At 38.6% G+C, this 24,507-nt stretch overlaps 1 protein-coding gene across 1 annotated transcript in view; it reads left to right on the top strand.

Annotated features, from left to right (window-relative positions):
- The first annotated feature begins 1,010 nt into the window (after positions 1 to 1,010).
- SEC16B (SEC16 homolog B, endoplasmic reticulum export factor) overlaps positions 1,011 to 24,507 on the top strand; it is a 94,996-nt gene continuing 71,499 nt past the window's right edge. The window contains exon 1 of the mRNA XM_063598373.1: positions 1,011 to 2,379. The gene's annotated coding sequence lies outside the window, so the exon portion shown is untranslated. The remainder of the gene's footprint in view (positions 2,380 to 24,507) is intronic.

Raw genomic sequence — 24,507 nt, forward strand, 5'->3', positions numbered from 1 at the left:
GTCTTGATTCTCCATTTTTTTCTGAGATAGGGTCTCACTCTGTCACACAGGCTGGAGCACAGTGGTGCAATCATGGCTCCATGGCTCACTACGGCCTTGACCTCCTGGGCTCAAGCAGTCCTCCTCCCTCAGCCTCCTGAGTAGCTGGGTGTATTAGTCTGTTCTTACACTGCTAATAAAGACATACCTGAGAATGGGTAATTTATAAAGGAAAAAGGTTTAATTGACTCACTGTTCAGCATGGCTGGGGAGACCTCAGGAAACTCACAATCATGGTGGAAAGGGAAGCAAACACGTCCTTCTTCACATGGCAGCAGCCAAGGAGAAGTGCTGGAGAAAGCCCCTTATAAAACCATCAGATCTTTTGAGAACCTACTCACTATCACGAGAACAGCATGAAGGTAACTGCCCCCTTGATTAAATTACCTCCCACTGGGTCCCTCCCACGACATGTGAGGATTAGGGGAACTACAATTCAATGTGAGATTTGGATGGCGACACAGCAAAACCATATCACTGGGACTACAGGCATGTGCCACAATGCCTGGCTAATTTTTTTTTTTTTTTTTTGAGATGGAGTCTCTCTCTGCCACCCAGGCTTAAGTGCAGTGGCACTATCTCTGCTCACTGCAAGCTCCGCCTCCCGAGTTCACGCCATTCTCCTGCCTCAGCCTCCCGAGTAGCTGGGACTATAGGCGCCCACCACCACGCCCGACTAATTTTTTTGTAATTTTAGTAGAGATGGGGTTTCATCGTGTTCTGGCTAATTTTATTTTTTGTAGAGACAAGGTCTCACTATGTTGCCCAGGCTGGTCTTGGCCTCCTGGGCTCACGTGATCCTCTTGCCTTGGCCTCCAAAGGTGCTTGGATTATAGGTTTAAGCCACTGCACCTGGCTCAACAGCCTGGATTTTAAGTGGGCCCCCTTATAAAATTGTCTAGTTCCTTTGGTTCCCTAATACTTTGCTTATGGTATATATATATATGTGTGTGTATATATATATGTGTGTGTGTATATATATATGTGTGTGTGTATATATATATATATATATATATATTTTTTTTTTTTTTTTTTACTGAAAAGCCCAAAGTAATAAATGATGGTTCACTCCCGCCAGTCTGCAAGGTCAAGAGGACTGCCCAGCTGTGGATTTAATACATGTTGGTTTTTTTAATGTTGGTAAAATATACTATAACCTAATATTTATCATTTTAATGATTTGTAAGTGTGCAATTCACTGGCATTAAATACAGTCATAATGTTGCATAATCATCCCCAACAAAAACTCTGTACTTGTTAAATATTAACTGCCTCTTTCCCCTTCCCCAACCCCTGGTAACCTCTGTCCTACTTTCTCTCTCTGTGAATGAATGTACATTGCTCTTTTTTTCATTTTACTTTTTTTATTGTGGTAAAAAACAGATAACATAAAGTTTACCATCTTAACCATTTTCAAGTGTACAGTTCAGTAGTGTTAATTATATTCACATTGTTATGTGACAGATCTCAAGAACTTTTTCATCTTGTAAACCTGAAACTCTGTAGCCATTAAACAGCGACTCTCCTTTCCTCCCTTTCCCTAGCCCTTGGTAACCACCATTCACTTTCTGTTTCTACGAATTTGACTACTTTAGATATCTCATATAAGTGGAATCATACAGTATTTGTCTTTTTGTGTTTGGCTTATTTCACTTAGCATAATGTTCTCAAGGATCATCCATGTTATTGCATGTGACAGGATTTCCTTCCTTTTTAAGGCAGAATAGTATTTCATTATATGTATATATCACATTTTGTTTATCATTTGTCTGTTGATGGACACTTGGGCTGCTTCTACCTCTTGGCTATTGTGAATAGTGCTGCTGTGAATATGGCTGTGCAAATATCTCTTTGAGACCTTGATTTCAATTCTTTTAGATATATATCAGAAGTGGAATTGCTGAACCTATTTTTAATTTTTTGAGGAACCTTCATACTGTTTTCTATAGTAGTTGCACTGTTTTATAATCCCACCAACAGTGCACAGGTGCTTAAACTTCTTCACATCCTCGCCATTTGTCACTTGTTATTTTACGAGACTAGCCTTCCTAATGGGTGTGAATGTATGTTGCTTTTTTATAATTTCTTTTTCTTCTTCTCTTTCTCCTCAGCCTGGCATGGGAGGGCAGGATTGTGGTGGTGGGATTTGCTGGAGGAAACATTGCTTCTGAACCAGCCAACCTTCTGCTCCTGAAGAATATCTCTGCTATGGGCCTGTACTGTGGTCAATACAAAGATATGAACTTTCCCATCTTCTCCAAGAGCCTATCTTCAGTGCTTCAGTACTGCCAGCAAGGGTGCATCCAGCTATATGTCGGAATGGTTTTCAAGCTGGACGAGGTGAGACGCACTTAAGGGATGTGATGCAGATGAGGCCAGGAAATAATTTGTGCAAGCTACTGGGCAGTTTATCTCTGGATGCTATCAGTCCTCTTTTTATAAAAGGAAAAGATGAAAATGCAACACAGAATAGTGGGATTGCACAGGTGTCAGGGTCACAGGATTTTTCCCAGCCTTCTGGGTTGTATGGCTGTAAACTCAGGCCTAATGTGAATCTGAATCCATGAAGGCCATGTGAAGCCGAAATTTGAGGGCTCTGTGTGCATCGCTGCTCCCTCAAATAGAGGAAAGTTATGGTTCTTTAGAAAATGATTTACACGTGTTGATATGAACTTTGAACTCTACAACATACAAGCCTAAGAAGAAAGTGCTTGGCGTGACCTTTGGTTTTAAAATATAGATGCTTTAAAGCACAACCAGATGATCTAAGTTGGGGTTCTGTGAGGAGAACACTAAATAATGCCTGGCATCATAAGACTGTAATTCATCCATTAGTCACTGTAGTTAATTTTGTTGGCTATTCACTACCTTTTTTCATTCCCCCCAGTCTCATTAATGTGGCTTAAACTTCCTCTGAAGTGTAATTGTGAGCATGCATATGCAATATAGTTGTAAATGTGAATCTGTTAGGCATTCACTGTGAAATCTTTATTATTTTTTTGACTTAATTTATTTTAATGTTCAAAAAACTGTCTTGGTAACTCTTGTCAGCCATAGATGGAGGTGATATTTTGTTCAAATGCAGATTAGTGGAGCCCAAGCTGTCGATGCCAGACTTCATTGCTAACCAGCCTTCCATGGTTGTTTCTTTCTGTGAGGAGACCCGTTCTTTTCAAACATGGCTTATTTTCTTTATCTTTTTAATATGTAAGTCAGGAAGATGGTGTTCAATGGTGAAGAGAACCTGACTGGCCAGTAGAAAACTGGTTGGATGCCAGTCACGGCTCATCCCTCCAGCCATGCTATTTTGTGGAAATCCCCTTGCTTTTCTGACTTCAGTTTCTGCCTCTCTAAATAAGCAGGAGGATGTGATGAGTGGTTTTTAGACGGTGCTGCAGGAGCCACAGCAGGGATGTGGGGCTAGGGCAGCAGCCATAGATGTGAGCTGCCTGGGCTGTGGGACCCCATCGCTGCTAGGGTTTGAGTAGCTGCACATTTTAACTACTTTTTCAGACTTTTAAGCAGAGGTCTTGTGGCTTTAAAACGTGAAAACCCCAAGTTCTGGGTCCCCTTCCAGCCTGTGGCGTTTATCACGTGACTTCTAACCTGAGGCTATACCTGTTGATAAGGGATAAGGACAAGTAGGCATACAGAAGTGGAAACAAGTGTCTGTTTGAACTGTCTCTTCTCTCTCAAGGTCTTTTAGGTGCCGTTTAGGCAGGAACGAAAGCCAGAGGTGGATTATTGTTTTAATTATCCCCGTTGAAGTTCTCTCTCCTCTGTAAACATGAATTGACTATGTAATTACTAACCACCTGTCAGCTTCCATTTGCCCTTCTCCTTTCCAGTGAGGTCTCTGCATGTGGGATGTATAGAGTTGTTCTCACTCTGCTGCCCTTGGTGTAATCGGGTGGCTCTTTAGGCCATGCTCCCTCACACATTTCAAGCATCTCATTCATATACCATCCATTTACCATGTCTTCTTTTTCTGTTTCTTTCAATATGCAAACCATTTAGAGGATTCATAATAGGAATGACAGCTCATATACATTAGGTGCTTACTGTGGGTCAAGAACTATGCTAAACACTTTACATGCATTATCTCCTTTAACCTTCACAACAACCCTTTGAGGTATGCCAACTTTATTATATTTTACGGATGAAAGAATCAGGACTTATAGAGGCTAGGAGCCTTGTCCAGTTATAGGTAGGAAGTAAATCTAGTCTTGCTCCATCTGATGCCAGAATCTGGGCTTCTTATGACTGTCAAACTCTCTCCTCAAACAAGCCAAGAAGTCACTTCTGAGAAGCCTTATTCTATAGGATGCAGTTTATCTATTTATCATAGAATTATCTGTGTGAAAGAGATTATTTTAACTATGTTATAGTTATACTCTTATATTTTCCTAAACAGTACCAGAATTTATATATTTTGTTCTTTTGTTCTTTGTTCTTTTGAAAATGAAGATGGTTAAATGAATATATAATTAATTTCACTGAACTTTAAAGCCTGGGTAAGAAAAATATTAAATGAGTAAATCAGTAAACGTGTAAATTAGTTAACTGGAAAAAGTTATTTATCAGGACCTGTTTGGGTTTGGAAAATGACCACTGTACTGTATATAGAGAAAATACAAACTAAAATGCACTAGTATTTCTGACTGGCTTGTATTTTCTCCTGAATATGTGTACTTGCAGATTTAACCTTGATAGTTGATACTAATATGACCACAAACTTTGCACCATAGATTTTTGAGTAGGCACAGGGTGTGAACTTCCATAGGACTCTGCTTGTCCTTTATTTACTTGTGATTACTTCTTTAATGCCTGTCTTTCCCATAGAGCATAAACTCTGTGCAAGCAGGGCCATGTGCTGTCTGCACCTCTATATCTCCAGCTACTGGCAGGTGCTCACATACCTGTTGAATGACTGTGTGTGTGTGGGGCTCTGGGCTCAGACCAACAGCGCTCAGACGCTGGCTGTGGGCAAATTACACATATTTGTGCCTTAGTTTTCTCATCTGTAGCAGGGGCAGTAATATACCCTGCATCCTAGGGTGATTATGAGGATTAAATAACATGATACATGTAAAAGCACATAATGAATATAGTAACCTTTTAAAAGCATAATATATTTCCATGATAAAATATGGAGTTGAGCTTTTTCAGTTCCCCTCAACTGTAACATTTTTGCTTTGATGTCTCAGAGGGAAGGATTATAAGACAGTCTTTAGATTTTGAATTCTACCTAGAATTTATTATTTTCTGAAGGATTATATCTATGCTGTGGTGGGTGGATCATGAATTGGTCCTGTAATCTGTCCAGAGGAGGGTATTATTTTGATGTGCAGTGTCTGTTTTCTGTAGGGAGCTGTCTCTGAATGTGTCAGCTTGACACGGTATTTAACCTCACAGATCTGAACTTATTTATTATTTAAAGGTCAAGTGAGATCATCATATGAACAGATGGATAGAAATTGTTAATGGATAGAAATTGCTTGAAATTTTCTTAGTGTATCTGTGGCATATTCTTAAAAATGAAACTACTCTTTTAGTTTAGAAGGTCTATTAATTATAGCCCATTGTTCTAGATCCAGTTTGTGGAATTCCTCATATCTACTGGCCCCACCTGCCCCAGGCCTTGGCCACTTGTCATGCTTTTCCAGTGATGCCTCCTATAGCTGATCCTACAATGCATACAGCCCAGACCACTATCTCTAGGATGCATCTCCTAACATCATTGATTGCCTTGTGCTTTCCTGGGTTGGGAGCTGATCCTAGAGGCAAGGCCACCATTGTGTTCATCATACAGGAGCTTCTGCAGCGCTGGTACAGAGGTTTGATCCAAATGGACCTGTTGAAGCTTCTGGCTTCCCCAGAAACTGTATGCAGGGTCTGGGCAATGCAGTTCAGAAGTATGGATATTTTACTCCATTGGGCAAGCTTTTCATTGGGAGGAATGAAAGGAGATAAATTGTTTGCCTTTTCTCCTCCCTGTTGACTGTTTCATATGGCTGCTGCTTTATTTATTTATTTATTTAAGATGGAGTTTCATTCTTGTTGCTCAGGCTGGAGTGCAGTGGCATGTTCTCGGTCACTGCAACCTCTGCCTCCCAGGTTCAAGTGATTCTCCTGCCTCAGCCTCCCGAGTAGCTGGGAGTATAGGCGCCTGCCACCACTCATTTCTAATTTTGTATTTTTAGTAGAGATGGGGTTTCACTATGTTGGTCAGGCTGGTCTCAAACTCCTGACCTCAGGTGATCCACCCGCCTCAGCCTCCCAAAGTGCTGGGACTATAGGTGTGAGCCACTCTGCCCAGCCTTTTTTATTTATTTATTTATTTTTTTGCAACCATTGCCTCTATCCAATGGCTTCTCTATAGAGGTCCCGTGTGAACAACAGCCAACTACATGTCCCCCTGAAACTACAACCAATTCAAAATCAGTAACACAGTGCCCTGTAGTTTCTCTCCTTCTCTCCTTGGTTTGTTTTACTTTTTCTGTTACCCTTGCCTCCCTGGGATTGCAACCCTCTGATGCGTTAGGGCATAACTTTTGATTAGGTTCTATTTTCTAAGGGCTTATGCTGATGCTCAACTTCAAAAATTTATTTATTTTTATGTTCAGTACCACATTGTCTGACTTTTTTTAAAAAAGTTAAGTTTGTTGAGATATAATTTATGTATAATAAAATTCACCCTTTTTAGATGTACAGTTCTCTGAGTTTTGACAAACCTATACAGCACGTAGCTACCCCACCAAGATATAAGAACATTTCCGTCACCCCCAAAAGTTCCCTTTTGTGCCTTGTAATCAGTCTCCTTTTCCTGCTCCACAGCTACTGGTAGTCACTGACCTGTTTTCTTCCCATTTAATTTTTCCTTTTCCAGAGTGTCATGTAAATGAAATCATTCAGTATGTAGCCTTTTGGGTCTGATTTCTTTCTCTTTGCATAATGCTTCTGAGGTGCACCATGTTGCTACATGTGTCGGTAGTCCATTCCTTTTTATTGCTGAGTAGTATTTCATTGTATGGATGTACCACAGTTTTTTTCATTCACCGGTATGCAGACATTTGATTATTTTCAGTTTTTTGGTGATTGTGAATGTATCTTCTATAAACATTCATGACAGGTATAGACATATGGTTTTATATATTTTAGGACTGAGATTTCTGGGTTATATGCTAGATGTATGTTTAACTTAAGACAATTTACACAGATGTGTGATTGGTTTTACTTTTCTCCTAATTCTCCATTTTTGCCTAGATAACATCATGAAGCAAGAATGATATAAGGCAAGGATTGAATTGTAGCTGCTACCGAATGATAACTTTAAAATAAATCCGTGCAGAATTCTAAAAAGAACAGATGTTGATGCCCCTTCAAAAAGAGGCAACTTCAATTATATCAGCAGCTGTTTCTCTATGCCTCAGTTATTCAGAAACAATTCTGTTTCAGTTTCTATGTCCTATGGTTTTGAAGAGAAGGCTGTTGTTACTACATTCCTATCAAAGCCCGTATCACACAGGTTTTCCATTTCTTTGGCTGTATTCTGGATTAGAAACTGGTGCTCTGGCATACAAATGTGCCCAAAGTTGAGCTCTCTGTTTCAACACTTTGGGAGTTTGCTTGCACTGGTTTGCTACTACATGTTTAGCTTTTAATAAATTGGCAAACTGTTTTCCAAAGTGCTTGTGCCATTTTGCATTCCCTGTGTGTGAGAGTTCCAGGTGCTCTGCATCTGCCAAAACTTAGTCTTGTCAGTTGTTTCCTTGAATGTTAGCCATTTCATTAGGTTTGTAGTGGTATCTAAGATTTAGATAAACTTAGATCAATGATGTGATGAATATAATTCACCTATGACAACATCCTGCTAACCAAAAGTTTTTACCTTTTAGAAACTATCCCAATTCTGTAGGCCAGGGTTGAACCTCCTTAAAGCGTAAGTCTTACAGGGCCTGTAAAACAATAGCACAATGAAAAAAACAGTATCTAGGTAACAACTGATACGATGAATAGAACAGTACCTCACATCTCAATATTAACATTGAATGTAAATGGCCTAAATGCTCTACTTAAAAGATACAGAATGGCAGAATGAATAAAGAACCACCAACCAAATATTTGCTATCTTCAAGAGACTCACCTAACACAAAAGGATTCGTGTAAATTCAAGGTAAAGGGGTGGAAAAAGATGTTCCACACAAATAGAAACCAAAAGAGAGCAGGAGTAGCTGTTCTTACAGGCAAAACAGACTTTAAAGCAGCAACAGTTAAAAAAAAAAATACAAAGAAGGACATTATGTAATGATAAAAGGATCAGTCCAACAATAAGATATTATAATCCTACATTTATATGAATCTAACACTGGAGCTTCCAGAGTTATAAAGCAATTACTACTAGACCTAAGAAATGAGATAGTGACACAATAATAATGGGGGACTTCAATACTTCACTGACAGCACTAGACAGATCATCAAGACAGAAAGTCAATGAAGAAACAATGGACTTAAATTATACCCTAGAACAATTGGGCTTAACAGATACTTACAGAAATTCTTCCCAGCACCTGTAGTATTCTATATTCTTCTCATCAGCACATGGAACATTCTCCAAGATAGACCATATGAAGACCACAAAACAAGTCTCAATAAATTTAAGAAAATCAAAATTATATCAAGTATCTTCTTAGACCACAGTGGAATAAAACTGGAAATCAACTCCAGAAAGTACCCTCAAAACTATACAAATACGTGGAAATTAAATAATCTGCTCTTGAATGATTTTTGGGTTAACAATGAAATCAAGATGGAAGTTAAAAAATTCTTTGAAATGAATGATAATAGTGACACAACTTATTAAAACCTCTGGGATTCAGCAAAAGTAGTGCTATGAGGAAAGTTCATAGCATTAAATGCTTACATCAAAAAGCATGAAAGAGCACAAATTGACAACCTAATGTCACACCTCAAGGAACTAGAGAAACAAGAACAAACTAAACCAAAACCCAGAAGAAGAAAAGAAATAACAAAGATTAGAGCAGAGCCAAATGAAATTGAAACAACAACAACAACAAAATACAAAAGACAAATGAAATAAAAGCTGGTTCTTTGAAAAGATAAACAAAGTTGGTAGACCATTAGTGAGATTAACCAAGGAAAGAAGAGAGAAAATCCAAATAAGCTCAATTAGAAATGAAACTGGAGATATTACAAATGATACCACATAAATACAAAAGATCATGCAAGGCTACTACCAACACCTTTACGAGTACAAACTAGAAAATCTAGAGGAAATAGATAAATTCCTAGAAACATACAACCCTCCTAGATTAAATCAGGAAGAAATAGAAACCATGAACAGACCAATAACAAGCAGAGAGATTGAATCAGTAATAAAAAAATTACCAACAACAAAAAAAGGTCCAGGACCAGATAGATTCACAGCTGAATTCTACCAGACATTCAAAGAAGGATTGGTACCAATCCCACTGAAACCATTCCAAAAGATAGAGAAAGAGGTAATGCTCCCTAAGTCATTCTGTGAAGCCAGTATTGCCCTAATTCGCAAACCAGGAAAGGACATAAGAAAAAAGAAAACTACAGACCAATTTCCCTGATGAATATAGATGCAAAAATCCTTAACAAAATACTAGATAACCAAATCCAACAGCCCATCAGAAAGATTATGCATCATGAACAAGTGGGTTTCATCCCAGGGATGCAGGGATGGTTTAACATATGCAAGTCAATAAATATGGTACATCACATAAAAAAATTAAAAACAAAAACTATATGATCATTTCAATAGGTACAGAGAAAGCATTTGATAAAATCCAGCATCCTTGCATGATAAAAACCCTCAATAAAATAGGCATAGAAGGGACTTACCTCAAAGTAATAAAAGCCGTATATGACAAACCCACTGCCAACATCATAATGAATGGGGAAAAGTTGAAAGTATTCCCCTTGAGAACTGGGACAAGACAAGGATGCTCACTTTCACCACTTCTATTTAACGTAGTACTGGAAGTCCTAGCCAGAGCAATCAGGCAAAAGAAAGAAATAAAGGGTATCCAAATTGGAAAAGAGGAAGTCAAACTGTCACCATTTGCTGATGATATGATTGTATACCTAGAAGACCCTAAGACTCATCCAAAAAGCTCCCAGATCTGAGAAATGAATTCAGTAAAGTCTCCGGATACAAAATCATTATACACAAATCAGTAGCACTACTGTACACCAAAGTGACTAAGCTGAGAATCAAATCAAGAACTCAATCCTTTTTATAACAACTGCAAAAAACAAACAGAAAAACCCTCCCAAAAACCTAGGAATATACTTAACCAAGGAGGTGAAAGATCTCTACAAGGAAAACTGCAAAACACTGCTGAAAGAAATCATAGATAACACAACCAAATGGAAACATATCCCATGCTCATGGATGGGAACAATCAATATTGTGAAAATGACCATGCTGCCCAAAGCAATCTACAGATTCAATGCAATTGCTATCAGAATACCAGCATCATTCTTCACATAACTGGAAAAAACAATCCTAAAATTCATATGGAACCAAAAAAGAGCCCACATAGCCAGAGCAATACTAAGCAAAAAGAACAAATCTAGAAACATCACATTACCCAACTTCAAATTATAGTACAAGGCCATAGTTACCAAAACAGCATGCTACTGGTTTAAAAATAGGCACATAGACCAATGGAACAGAATAGAGAGCCCAGAAATAAAGCCCAATTCTTACAGCCAACTGACTTTCAACAAATCACACAAAAACATAAATTGGGGAAAGGACACCCCATTCAATAAATGGTGCTAGGAAAACTGGCAGGCACATCTAGAAGAAACAAACTGGATCCCTATCGCTCACCTTATACAAAAATCAACTCAAGAACTCAAGATGGATCAAAGACTTAAATATAAGACCTGAAACCATAAAAAATTCTAGAAGATAACATCAGAAAAACTCTTCTAGACATTGGCTTAGGCAAAGAATTCATGACTAAGACCCCAAAAGCAAATGCAACAAAAACAAAAAATAAATAGATGGGACCTAATTAAACTAGAAAGCTTCTGCACAGCAAAAGAAATAATTAGCAGAGTAAACAGACAACCCACGGAGAGGGAGAAAATATTTGCAACCTATGCATCTGACAAAGGACTAGTATCCAGAATCTACAAGGAACTCAAATCAGCAAGAAAAAAACAAATAGTTCCATCAAAAGTGGGGGAAGGACATGAATAGACATTTCTCAAAAAGAGATATACAGACAGCCAACAAACGTATGAAAAAAATGCTGAGCATCACTAATAATTGGGGAAATGCAAATTAAAATCACAGTGAGATACGATGTTACTCCTGCAAGAATGGCCATAATTAAAAAGTTTAAAAACAATAGATGTTGGTGTGGATGTGGTGAAAAGGGAACGCTTTTACACTGCTGGTGGGAATGTAAATTAGCATAACCATTATGGAAAACAGTATGGAGATTCCTTAAAGAACTAAAAGTAGAACTATCATTCAATCCAGCAATCCCAGTATTGGGTATCTACCCAAAGGAAAAGAAGTCATTATATGAAAAAGACATGTACACACATGTTTATAGTGGCACAATTTGCAATTGCAAAGATATGGAACCCGCCTAAGTGCCCAATGACCAATGAGTGGATAAAGAAAATGTGGTATATGTACACCATGGAATTCTACTCAGCCATAAAAAGAGACCAAAAAAAAAATGCCTTTTGCAGCATCTTGGATGAAGCTGGAGGTCATTATTCTAAGTGAAGTAACTCAGGAATGGAAAATCAAACACCGTATGTTCTCACTTATAAGTGGGATCTAAGCTATGAAGACTCAAAGGCATAAGAGTGATATTAATGAATTTTGGGGTCTCGGTTTGGGGGAAGATTTGGGGGATGGATAAAAGGCTACATATTCGGTACCATGTATACTGCTGGGTAATGGGTACACTAAAATCTCAGAAATCACAACTAAGTAACTTATCCATGTAACCAAAAGCCACGTGTACTCCAAAAACGATTAGAAAAAAAACCCAGTCCCACTCATCTCACATATACTCATTCATTCATGATTTATTTTATTCATCAAACATTCACTTTATGTCAGTCAATAAAAAGTAAGATTTAGTCTTGCCCATGAGGAGTTTACGTTTTAGTTGGGAAGATCTCAGGACAGTACTATGATGGGGGAGAGCCAGTTTCTAATGAATGCACACATCAATATAATATATTTAGAAAACTCTCGGTTACTTTGATTATTCCTGATTGATGAACTAGTTAAAAATTCCAACAGCAGAACCTTCATATCCTAAAACAAAAGCAGTGTTTTCATCTTGCTGCAAATTCCAGTTTGCATATCTCCAGAGACAAATTTAATTATGGCTTCATCCACCTGAAAGCAGAAAACCAGAGTGCTGGGAACAGCCTGTGTATCTATTATACCTAGGCATCAGTATTGTACAGTCTTCCTCTCTGTAACACAGCCTGTAGAATCCAGGAGGAAAGCGTCCCTAGTCTATCTCAAGTAGCTATCAAAAGACTCTGGTCTAAAGCCATGAATTTTACTTTTTAGTTTCTCACTCAGAGCCTTACCACTTTTATTAAACTTCCAGTCCTTAACACCACTGAGAGTCTGTTTTCCCAGCCCGGACAGAGACCACCAGGTAGAAAGGGACAGGGTTGGGTTATTTTTAGAAGCAGCTACAGTTACAACAGAAGTGGCAACTGGACATGGAGAGGTGACAGAATATCGGAAAAATAGAAGGTAAAATAATGGATGTTCAAAATTTTGAAATGCTGAAGTCATGGAACAAGATTATGCTTTCCCCCAGTATTCTCTGTAATAGAAGTCACAGAAATATGTGATACATTTTAATAAAGATTTTTATGCAAAATGATTAAAATTAGCTTGAGCATTTGAAGGGACAGCTTTCTTTTTATGTTAACATTTATTTGCAGAAGACCTTGACTCTCTTAGGATGCCAGGTGAAAAAGTATCACTAGCTTTAATAACATTTATTTTCTCAAGTATTTTCTATTGTCGGGCTATGACACATCTCTGGGAACAAGTTACTTCTAACTGACAGGGAGAATGATGCAGCTGTGAGTCACCTGGAAATGACTGACAGGGGGGATGAGTGTTTCAAACATCTGTCTCAGACCTCTTCCACCTCCTCGTCAAGAGTCTAAACTTGCTTAGATGGGAAAGGTCTCTGTAAGGCACAGAGCTCTGAAAGACAGATGTTTTTGAAACCAGGGATTTCATGCAGCAGAGAGATTGCCATGATTGATTTGTTCCTGTACTTATTTTACTTTATTTTTTGTATTTTTTTTTTTGAGAATCTCAAACGGAAAGGGTAGATTAATCATAATCTTCATTTCAAAGTACATTTTCATTGTTGGGCCATGGACAGCTGATCTTTTGTTTTTATGTCTGTATATTTATGAATGTCTGTATTGACTTATTCCCTTTCCCCTCATTTCCCACTGCCTCTCCCCACCTTTTCCTTCCTTCTGAGCCAGTCTGTGATGAGTTTGATATGCATCTTTGGATTTGCATTTCCTTGTAAAACAAATAGAGTTAATTTGTGTGTTAATTTCCTTTTAAGTTACATAAATGGTGTTATGCACTAGACCTTGTTCTGTTTCATATAACTCAGTCGGTGCTTTTTAAGATCCATCTGTGTTGCTGTTCCTGTATCCAGTTCATTGCTTCCCACTGTTACATCGTGGTGCATCGTATGCATCCACCACAGTTTACAGATTCATTTTCTACTGATAAACTTTGCAGTTGACTTGATGCCCTAATAAAATCATAATAATCAGTATGGCAGTAAACAGCCTTATTGCACAACCTTAGGGACTTGTGCAAAGGTCACGTTGGGGTTATTTTCCCAGGTGTAGATTGTTGGGTCATAGGATGTATGCATACTTAATTTGACTGCCAGTTACTCTCCGGAATGACTTGACCAGTTTATGCCTCTATCGTCAATCAGTACGTGAGAATTCTTGTTTATTTGTCACCCTGTTGATATGTCCAACATTCAGAATTTTGCCAAACTGATAAGGCGTAAAGTGGCATCTTACTATTTTACTTTGAATTTTCCTGATTTCTAATACATTTAAGTATCTCTTTATATATTTGGTATCCATTCAGGTTTCCAGTGCTTTGAATTGCAGTTTAAACTCTTTGTGTAGTTTTCTATTGGGCTTCCTGTCTTTGGGTTTTGTTCTTGTTTTTTTGAGATGAGGTCTTGCTCTGTCACCTAGGCTGAAGTGCAGTGGCACAATCATGGTTCACTGAAGGCTACCTCTGGGCCTCAAGCAATCCTCCCAAATTCAAGTGAGTTCCCACCTCAGCCTCCTGAGCAGCTGGGACTACAGGCATGTGCCACCATGCCTGGCTAATTAAAAAAACCTTTTTAATAGAGATGGGGTCTCCCTGTGTTGCCCAGGCTGGTCTCCATTTCCTGGGCTCAAGCGATCCTCCCAACATGGCCTCCTGAAATGCCGGGATTACAGGTATGAATCACCACGCCTGGCCTTCCTGTCTTTTTCTAAGTTGCAAACGTTCCTTGTGTAATCTGTGGCTCTCAAACTTTGATGTGCATATAAATCACCTGGGAATCTTTTTAAGATTCAGATTATGATTCAATAAAGACAGGATGGGGCTCAAGCCTGTGTATTTCTTATAAGCTCCCAGATGATGCGGAAGCCTGGGGTTCTTGTACCACCCTTTGAGTAGCAAAGTTCTAGATGTTAGTTTGAGACTTTGCAAAAGTCTCCTTCCACATTTGTCATGCTACTATCACTTTTGTCTAGATTTAATTGCTTTTTGTCTAGATTTAATTGCTTCACAGCTCTAAAAAAATCCTCTGAGCTCCACATAGTCATCTTTACCCCCAGCCCCTGAATCCCTGGCAGGCACTGATCTTTTTACTGTCTCTACAGTTTTGCTTTTTCCCGAATGTCATATGGTTGGATTTAGACTGCATGTAGCCTTTTCACACTGGCTTCTTTCACTTAGAAACATGCACTTAAGGTTCCTCCATGTCTTTTCTTGGCTTGATGGATCATTTCTTCTTATCACAGAATGATATTTCATTGTATAGATGTACCACTGGTTGTTTTTCCATTTACCTATTGAAGGACATTTTGGTTGCTTCCAAGTTTTGGCAATTGTGAATAAAGGTGCTATAAACATTTATGTGCAGGTTTTTATATGGACATACATTTTCGGATCATTTGGGTAAATACCTAGGAGTGAAATTGCTGGATTGTATGGTAAGGATATGTTTAGTTGTGTAAGAAACTGCCAAACTGTCTTCCAAAGTGGCTGTACCATTTTGTATTCCCTCTAGCAGCAAATGGGAGTTTCTATTGCTCTATATCCTCATCAGCATTTACTGTTAGTGTTTTGGATTTTAGCCATTCTGGTTGGTGTGTAGTGGTATCTCATTGTTGTTTTAATTTGCAATTCCCTAGTGACATATGATGTTGGGCATCTTTTTATATACTGATTTGCCATCTGTATATCTTCTTTGGTGAAGTGTCCGTTCAGATCTTTTGCCTGCTTTTTATTGTTAAGTTTTAAGAATTCTGTGTATATTTTAGATACACATCCTTTATCAGATATATGTTTTGCAGAGATTTTTCTCCCAGACTGTGGCTTGTCTTTTTATTCTTTTAACAGTGTCTTCTGCAGAGCATAAGTTTTTAACTTTAATGAAGACTACTTACCCATTTTTTTTTCATGGATTGTGCTTTTTTGGTGCTGCATCTAAAAACTCATTGCTAAACCAAGGTGACCTAGATTTTTTGCTATATTTTCTTCTGGAAGTTTTATAGTTTTGCATTTTACATTTAAGGTCTATGATCCATTTTAAGGTGTTTTTTGTGAAGAGTATAAGGTCTGTATCTAGATTCATATTTTTGCATGTGGCTATGCAGTTTTTCCAGCACCATTTGTTGAAAGACTATTCTGTCTCCATTGAATTGCTTTGTTCTTTGGTCAAAGATCAGTTAACTATATTTGTATGGGTCTATTTTTGGGCTCTCTATTCTATTCCATTGATCTGTTTGTCTATTCTTTCACCAATATCACACTGCCTTGATTACTGTAGCTGCTTTTAAATATATGTTTTATAACCTTGTACTTCCTAAAAAATGATTCAAGATAGATTACAATTTCAGTTACATAGGAAGTAGGACAATTTTAATAAAAAGACAAAAATTATTAAACATAAAAATACTGATTCTTCTGCCAGTGGCTCCATTCTTTCAAAAGCTGGAAAACAAAGCACTATTACAGTGGTGTATGAACAGGCCTAGGGCTTTTTACCGTCTGGCATTTATCTGACAACACTGAGAATTATACATTTAGAGAAATACTGAGGCTGAGTTATTCTTGAATGTTATTGTTTTCCTTTGCATTTGTGATAACTAGTTAGTGTTGCATAGTTAGTTATAGTTCATTGGAGATAAATCTTAATACTTTAGTTATTTTATTACTTGATCCTGCATCAAATGTTTGTTGAAATATCCATATATGCAAATCTGACCACATTCTTTTGCATTTTGTTTTAGGTCAATGATGCCTTCCTTCATGTGATACAGGGGAAATCCATGGGCAAGGTGCTTCTCGCTCTTAAATAAATCCTTGCCTGAGCAGCAAAGTTAACATGTCCAGGTCAAAACTCCACATCTTTCCCCAAAACCTGATTTCCCTTCTGTGTTTCCAAAGGTGTTACCACTTTCCTTACTAATCCAGGTTTAAAATCTTGGAGTCATCTTTGATTCTGTTTACTAATTGCTCCTAATTAATATGATTATATAGTTTATTGTCCAAACCTTTTCGAGAGTAAAAGGGTGCCATTAGTAATTACATCAGGAAAACATATCCCAGGCAAACCAGGATATATGGTCAGCCTACTTGATGCATTATGAAATGCAGTGATTGCCGAGTTCTGTCATTCTCACCTCTAAGATATCTCTCATGTCCATATCCTCTTTTCCATTCTGACTAATTAAGCCTCAACTGCTATTACCAGTGACCTTCTAACTGCTTTTCCTACCTTTAAGCTATTCTCACCCCCTCCATCCTTGTGATGCATTATTGCCATGGTGATCTTCCCGAAGCATAGCTCTGACTATGGCCCATCTCAGAAAACCTACAGTGGCTCACCATTGCCTGATGGTGGAGTTCAGAGCCCTTGAGCTAGCATTTCATTATGACCGTGATTTTTCCCCGCACCACTTTCCAGCCTTGTGGTCCACAATTCCACTGGGCCTTAAGTATGTACTGAACTTTCCTGCCTCCCTCATTTTGCTCTGCTTGTGCAATTTTTTCCACCCTCCATCTCTGTCAAACGTAAGCCTTCCTGACCTCTAAGACCTACCTTTGTCATGTACCTTTACCCTCAGGCAAGGAGCAATCTCTTCTCTTCCTCTTCTCCCTTGCTGTAGCTTCTCCCCAAGGATTTATCACATTCTGCCTTGAATCATAGGGAACAGCATGTGTAGTGGAATGAACACAGGCCTCTGAATCCAAGATATGAGTTTAAATCCCAGCTTTGGAGGTGGTTACTTAAGGTCTCAGTGCCTTCATTCTTCTTCCTATATAAAGTAGATATTACAATATCTAACTTACAGAGTCATTGGGAGCTATACATGCAGCGATTGGGTAAAGCACCTGGCACATGGCAAGCGATTAGCAAATGCTGGTTACTTCTACTTCTTTCTCTTCCCTTTTCCCAGTCTATCATAATTTCCTTAAAAGCAGGCACCATGTCTTATTTACCCTTGTATTTCCCACAGTACTTCCCATAGTGAGTTACCCTTAGTAAATACTCAGTAAGTTGAATTGAATTTAAATTACCTGTAAGTCTTAAAATGTGGGATTAAATTAAGAATATATTGTCCTGGAAATACCCAAATATCTATCGATGGATGAATGGATAAACAAAATGTGGTATACACATAATGGAATATTATTCAGCCTTAAAAAGGAATGAAATTCTGACATGTGCTACAATATGATGAACGTGGAAGACATTATATGTGAAATAAGCCAGACAGAAAAGGACAAATACTATATGATTCCACTTATATGAAGTACCTAGAGTAGTGAAATTCATAGAAACAGAAAGTACAGGTTGACATCCAAAATCTGAAATGAGAAATGCTCCAAAAACTGAAACTTTTTCAATGCCGACACGATGCTCAAAGAAAATGCTAATTGGAGCATTTCAGATTTTGGATTTTTGGATTTGGGATGCTCAACTGGCATAATGTGAATATTCCAAACTCTGAAAAAATCTGAAGTCTAAAACACTTCTGGTCTCAAGGATTTTGGATAAAGGATACTCAATGTGCAACATGTAGAATGGTGGTTGCAAGGTGGGAGGAGAGAATGGAGAGTTACTGTTTAATGGTACAATGTTTCCGTTTGGGAAGATGGAAAGTTTTGGAGATGTGTGATGGTTATGGTTGCGCAACAATGGGAAGGTACTTAGTACTGCTTAACTGTGCACACTTAAAAATGGTAAAAATGATAAATTTTGTGTATGTCTTAAAACAATAAAAGAAGTTTTTAAAAAAAATCATGTTATCCTCCTAAGTGAATCCATTCAGGGAGGAGAACAGGGAGTGTGTGTAGCGTGCCTACCTTAGGTTGAACTCAGCTCCAGTCTCTGCCGGCATCCTGGTTTGTTGGGAGAGGTCCTGTACTTTTGCTGGGTGCTAAACATTGTGCTCTATTCCTCCTACTGCATGAGTGATAATTCTCAGAAAGGAGGAAGTGGCATGGGGATAAAAACAGGCACCTGACACAACAGGGAGATGTGGGTACTTCCACTTATTCTTGATGAAGTCCACTTCCAATAAATGTGGTAAGAGGCTTTGTTTAGAAAAAATATATATTTTTTTGAAGAATAGAATGGTAAAATAGGGATTAACATTTGAGGAAAGAATTTAAAATGGAGAAATTAGCAGAAGGAAGAGGGAGGAGAAAGATGTCAGGGAAATCACCCACGTGTGTGTTGTGGGCCACGTGGTGCCTCCACAACGGCCAGCGCACATGCTGCTGCCTCTTCCATATCTCAGGGGGTGTGTTTCAGCCTTCTGGGAGCTTCATGCCCTGTGATAACATTTCATAATAGGCTTCTTCTCACTTCCCTTCCCCCAACCCCATTTCATCTTAATATTAACTACTTTTATATTTAAGTGAAAGTTGGTTTTCAAAAATATTAAGAAAGTAAACTTTGAGCCTTATTTTAGAGTTTTCTAACACCCTTTGGCATAACTGAAGACATGCTGGATAGATCGTGGGAGAGAAGACAAATCAGGATTGGGAAAAGTGTGTGAGCCCAGCCAGGAGCTGCCTTTTCTGCTGCTGAGAGCTGATCAGTACGTGTCACAAGTAATAAAGATCTATTGTCCCTGGTTCACTAACATCAAAATGACTTAAATAGAAAGAGACAGTCATTTAGGAGAATGAGTTTTTTCGGATTTAACACGTTTTGGTTAGAACCCTTAATGACCTGTTCTCTGCTTGCCTCTGTTCCTGTTTCATTGGAATGATTTGATTTGAAAGCATTTGACTCATATTTTAGTCATCGTTTGGTTGTTCTACCATCTGAGCCATTAGTTAGTCTGAAAAAAGAATCAATGCAGCTCCAAGTGACAGTATTTATTCTATATTCACAGACTTTTCCCAGCGCTTCCTCGTAGGCTGCTGCTGGAGGAATCATGCCCACACGCCCACCTCCCCTTTTTCAGTAACTGTGGGTCTCTCCACCTGCACATACTTCTCTCCAAACCAAAGTGAGGTTTTCTGCCATTAGCCGTGGAATGATCCTATCTATGCACCACCAGTATATTTGTCCCTGCTCCTTCCTCTGTAAACTGTGTGAATTTAGAAAATGACCTTTTCTATTTGAGTTATGGTAAAGATAATAAGGGCTGCTATTTGAGAAGTAAAGGATGGTGAGGTGCCTTCATGTACTCAATTGTATTTAATTTAAAGCAATTGGAGTAAACTAAGAAAAATTCATTTTATTATTTCTTTTTCTTATTTTCCTACCAAGTTTATATAAAGGAATCAATGAGCAATGACTTTTTTTTTTCTTTTTTTGAGATGCAGTCTCACTCTGTCATCTAGGCTGGAGTGCAGTGGCACGATGGAGTCACTGCAAGCTCTGCCTTCCGGGTTACGCCATTCTCCTGCCTCAGCCTACCGAGTAGCTGGGACTACAGGCACCTGCCACCACACCCAGCTAATTTTTGTATTTTTACTAGAGATGGGGTTGCACCATATTGGCCAGGCTGGCCTTGGACTCCTGACCTCAAGTGATCCACCCATCTTGGCCTCCCAAAGTGCTGGGATTGCAGGTGTGAGCCACCGTGCCAGGCCAGCAGTGACTTTTTGAAATCTCTTTTGTTTATAAAAGTGATGTGAGGGGAAGACCGAATTAAACAAACAAATTCTGGCATTTCCATTTGTTCTCTTCCATTTCACGTCTTCATCAGAGCTTATTGCTAGATTGAAGGTCTGACTTGGAAATTAGCTTGTTTCTAGAACTGTATCCTTGTTGAGGAATCATATACAAAGTGGCTTTTTTCCCTTTTTTGCACTGTATTTAGAAATGATCATTTTCTTGAACTTTGGTGAACTACATCATTATTTTAGAAATGGCATTTTAAAAATAATTACAACAATACCATATAGTCACTGGAAAAAGTCAAACCACCCAGAAATTTATAAGTAGAAATTGTTATCCTATTTTTCCTCTTTCTTGTCTCATTTCCATTCTCCCGGGAAAGCACTGCAAGCAATTTGTTGTTAGTCTTGACTCTTGCAAACCTTTTTAAATACAGGCCCCCTCCACACTCCCTCCACAAACACAGAGGTTTTTTTTTTTTAAATAAAGATATATAAGTTTTAAAAATAGTATGCATACTGTTCTGTAATGTGCTGTTTTAAATTGAAAATATAGACATTCATATTAGTATATAGAGTTATCTCTTTTTAACAGCTGCTTAGTATTCCATAGTGAGGAGGTATATAATATATAATCATTTCCTTATTAGTGAGCTTATTCACATAAATGTTTATCAATGTGCCTCTATGTGAGCAAAAGTTTACAAATCTAGTGGGGGAGACAAACATTAATCAAATATATAAAATCATGCTAAACTGGTGCCATCTGAGGTCTAATGGAGGAATTCAACTCAGGAAGGTCAAGAAACGTTCCCTGAGGAAAGACCTTTGAGCCTCTATCTGAAGATGGAAGCTTCTAGGAATTTAATCCTAGAGATTTAGATATGGAAGAAAGGGAAGAATATTCCCGGACCCTGTGGGTGGTGAAAGCACAGTGAATAAAGGGAGCTGAAAGAAGGCTGGTGGGGCTGAAGCTTGAGGAATGAAAGTAACTGTTGTGAGATGAGGCTGGCAGTGGGGACCAGGTTAGGCAGGGATGTGCAAACAAGTTATGGGAGTTTTGACTTTACCCTAAAAGCAAGGGGTGCCATTGCAGTGTTGTAAGCAGAGGTGAAACAGGGGCAGCATGACCAGAATGGCCTTTTGGAATCCCTTCAACTGTAGTGGGGAGAAGGGATTAGAGAGGAATGGACAGCTAGGAGTTCATTAAAGTCCAAATGAAAGATGGTTGTATCTTGGACTAAGGTGGTGGTGATGGGGAAGGAGAGAAATGGACAGAAGGCAGAGCTATGCAGGAGATGAAAGTGAAACGACTTGATGTTAAATTGGGTATAGGGGTAAGGAGGAGGAAAGGAGAGGGAAATGTCAAGATGACTCCTAGCTCCTAGATGTTTGAGAAGAGGGACATCAAAATTGGGTTTTGGCAGTGGAGATGGGCTATGATGGGGCAAAAGGTTAAGTTTTGTAAATATTGAGATTTACAGGACATGTTAAATACCTGTCTGGGACTCAGAAGAGAGATGTGGCCTGGAGATACAACTTTGGGAATCATTTGCATGAAGGTGATATCGATGCCTGTGGTGTGGCTGAGATTATCCACGGAGAGTGTGTAGGGTGAGAAAAGAATAGGGTATAGGCTAGTCTTGAACATGTTTCATTTCAATAGAACCATGTAATATTTCATAACTGTGCTGTTTACCACTAAAAGTCTTAGAAGGGGTAGTTTGGTGATTTAAAATAAGTGCCAAGTGAATATAAGGAAGGATGCACTGCACAGTTGCAAAAGCACCGTCCTCTTAATGAAGGGCCAGGGACTGGGACTCTAATTCCAGCTCTTTGATCTTAGTCTAGTTACCTTTTTACTGTTTTCATGTGAAAAATAAGGATCACATGTTTTCTCTACCTTGCATGGTTCATGTGAGGGTCAAATGAGATAATGTATGTAAAAGTGCTTTGCAAGTTATTTTCATAATAGATTACAAGGTTGACTTTTACCAGTGTATTTAAATTCATTGCAGAGTTCAATTCATTTCATTTTATTGGAGCAAAAAAATGTATATTTTTTTCAGCATATGCTGGGCTGACATGGAGCAAAAGAATTGTTTGATTTTTAAAATGATCCCTCAAATATTTTTACATTTTAACTAAAGCCATTGTGCTCTTTTATACAGAAGAATAGACAGAGTGATGGGAGCCCAATGATCTGATGTACTTCAAAGAATTACAGAGCCAGACAAGGTCTAGAGAGGACATGTAAGTTGATCAAGAGGGTAGAGAGCATTCTTTGTGAGCGATGATAAAAGAATTAGAACTCTTCATTCTGGAAAGAAAGACATGGGCTGAGGGGGGAATATGATTGAGATTTACAAGATAACGAAAACCTAGGATAAAAATATGAACTTATTAAATCCCAGAGCATAGGAACTACGGACGACTTTAACATTTTAAATAAATAGTTTTAGGGCAAAGTAAAAATAGCACTTTTTAACAGAAGAAGAGTAAGCATATAGAACTTACTACTCTTAAAGTTTGCTAAGACCAAAAGTAAATATTGTAAGAGATTTATATTGTTGGAGGATAGATTCATAGGAGATTATAAAATGAAACCAAAACTATTTGGTTAAATCTCCCTAATCTGTTAGGATGAGGATAGGGAATGACTATTAAACTTTCCTGTCTCTATCTGGCATCCTTATCTAAATCAAGATTCCTGAGTGTACATGCTGGAGAGCAGAGAGCATAGAATTTGGGCTCAGGGGCCTGGCTGGCTGCAACTATTACCTCTGTAACTTTAGAGAATCATTTCTCTTCTGTGTACCTCAGTTTACTCATCTGTTAAAGAAAGGAAGAGGGAAGGTAGTATAAACTATTATGAGAGATTCAAATGAAGTGGTGTTTCTGAAAGTGTTTTGTCATTGATAAATAGGTTTATCCTTCAAATGTAATAATTTCCTCTTTTATTGCAGCATTTCCAGTTCTATGCCCTTCAGGTGGGATGAGCTTTACCGTGCCCGTCCTGACCCTAGCCTAGTTAGGGAGCAGTACTTGCAACTCAGAAATAGAGAGGATGGAGGGCAGGGAAGAATCCCTGGTCCTCTAAGGAGGTGGAGAGAGTGCAGACACCCCTTTTCTGATACCCCTTTCCCTCTCTGGGAAGATCTGGTGGGTAAACTAAAGAACTAAAAGTAGGGAGAACTTTCCAAACATCTTTCTTCTCCTTTAGATGTTTTGGGTGATAAGATGCCACTTAAAAGATGGGGGTGTTTGATCTCGGGTAACTTCCAGGGTTCTTGTGGATCTTAGGAACCCTGAAAAAAGCCAGTACAGGGGCTGGATGAGAAAAACCGTGGGGACTGGTTTCTTATGGCTATCATTGGTTTAGGATTTAAGGGAGAGAGAAAAATATTGCAGTTCTCTAAGGCGGGAAAGCTGATGGAGATCTGGGAGCAGGGGAAGTATGTCTTACCAGCAGGATCCTTTAAGCTCCATGTGTATCTCTTGGGAATATGACTTTGACAGAGGGGGTACACAGCAGCAGGAAGAGAGAACTGATAACAGATAACTTCCTATCTCTTCCATAGCAGATATGAATTACTTCACCTGGCTTTCAAGCACTACATCATACAATCTCATCTGATCTTACTTCCCATGTGGTATGGTGGAGAAAGAATGGCCCATAAGCCAGGAAACCTTGGATTTGAATTTTTGCTTCACCACTAATTAGGTCTGTGAGCTCAGTTTCCCATGCATAAAATGATGATAATAGTAATGGCCTTATCATTGAGTTGCTATGGGGATCAAATAAGATTATATTTGCGAAGCGCTTAGCATAGTGCCTGGCACATCATAGACCCTACATAAGTGCCAGCTTTTGTCATGACCCACCAGTACCCTCTTCTGTAAGTAGACTGATTGCTAGACTATGAGCTCTATGAAAGTGGGGATCGGGATGCATCTTGTCCACCATGGTGTTTGGTGCATGCCAGAGCCTG

Source organism: Pan paniscus, chromosome 1, assembly GCF_029289425.2.
Source record: "Pan paniscus chromosome 1, NHGRI_mPanPan1-v2.0_pri, whole genome shotgun sequence".
NCBI classification, from domain to species: domain Eukaryota; kingdom Metazoa; phylum Chordata; class Mammalia; order Primates; family Hominidae; genus Pan; species Pan paniscus.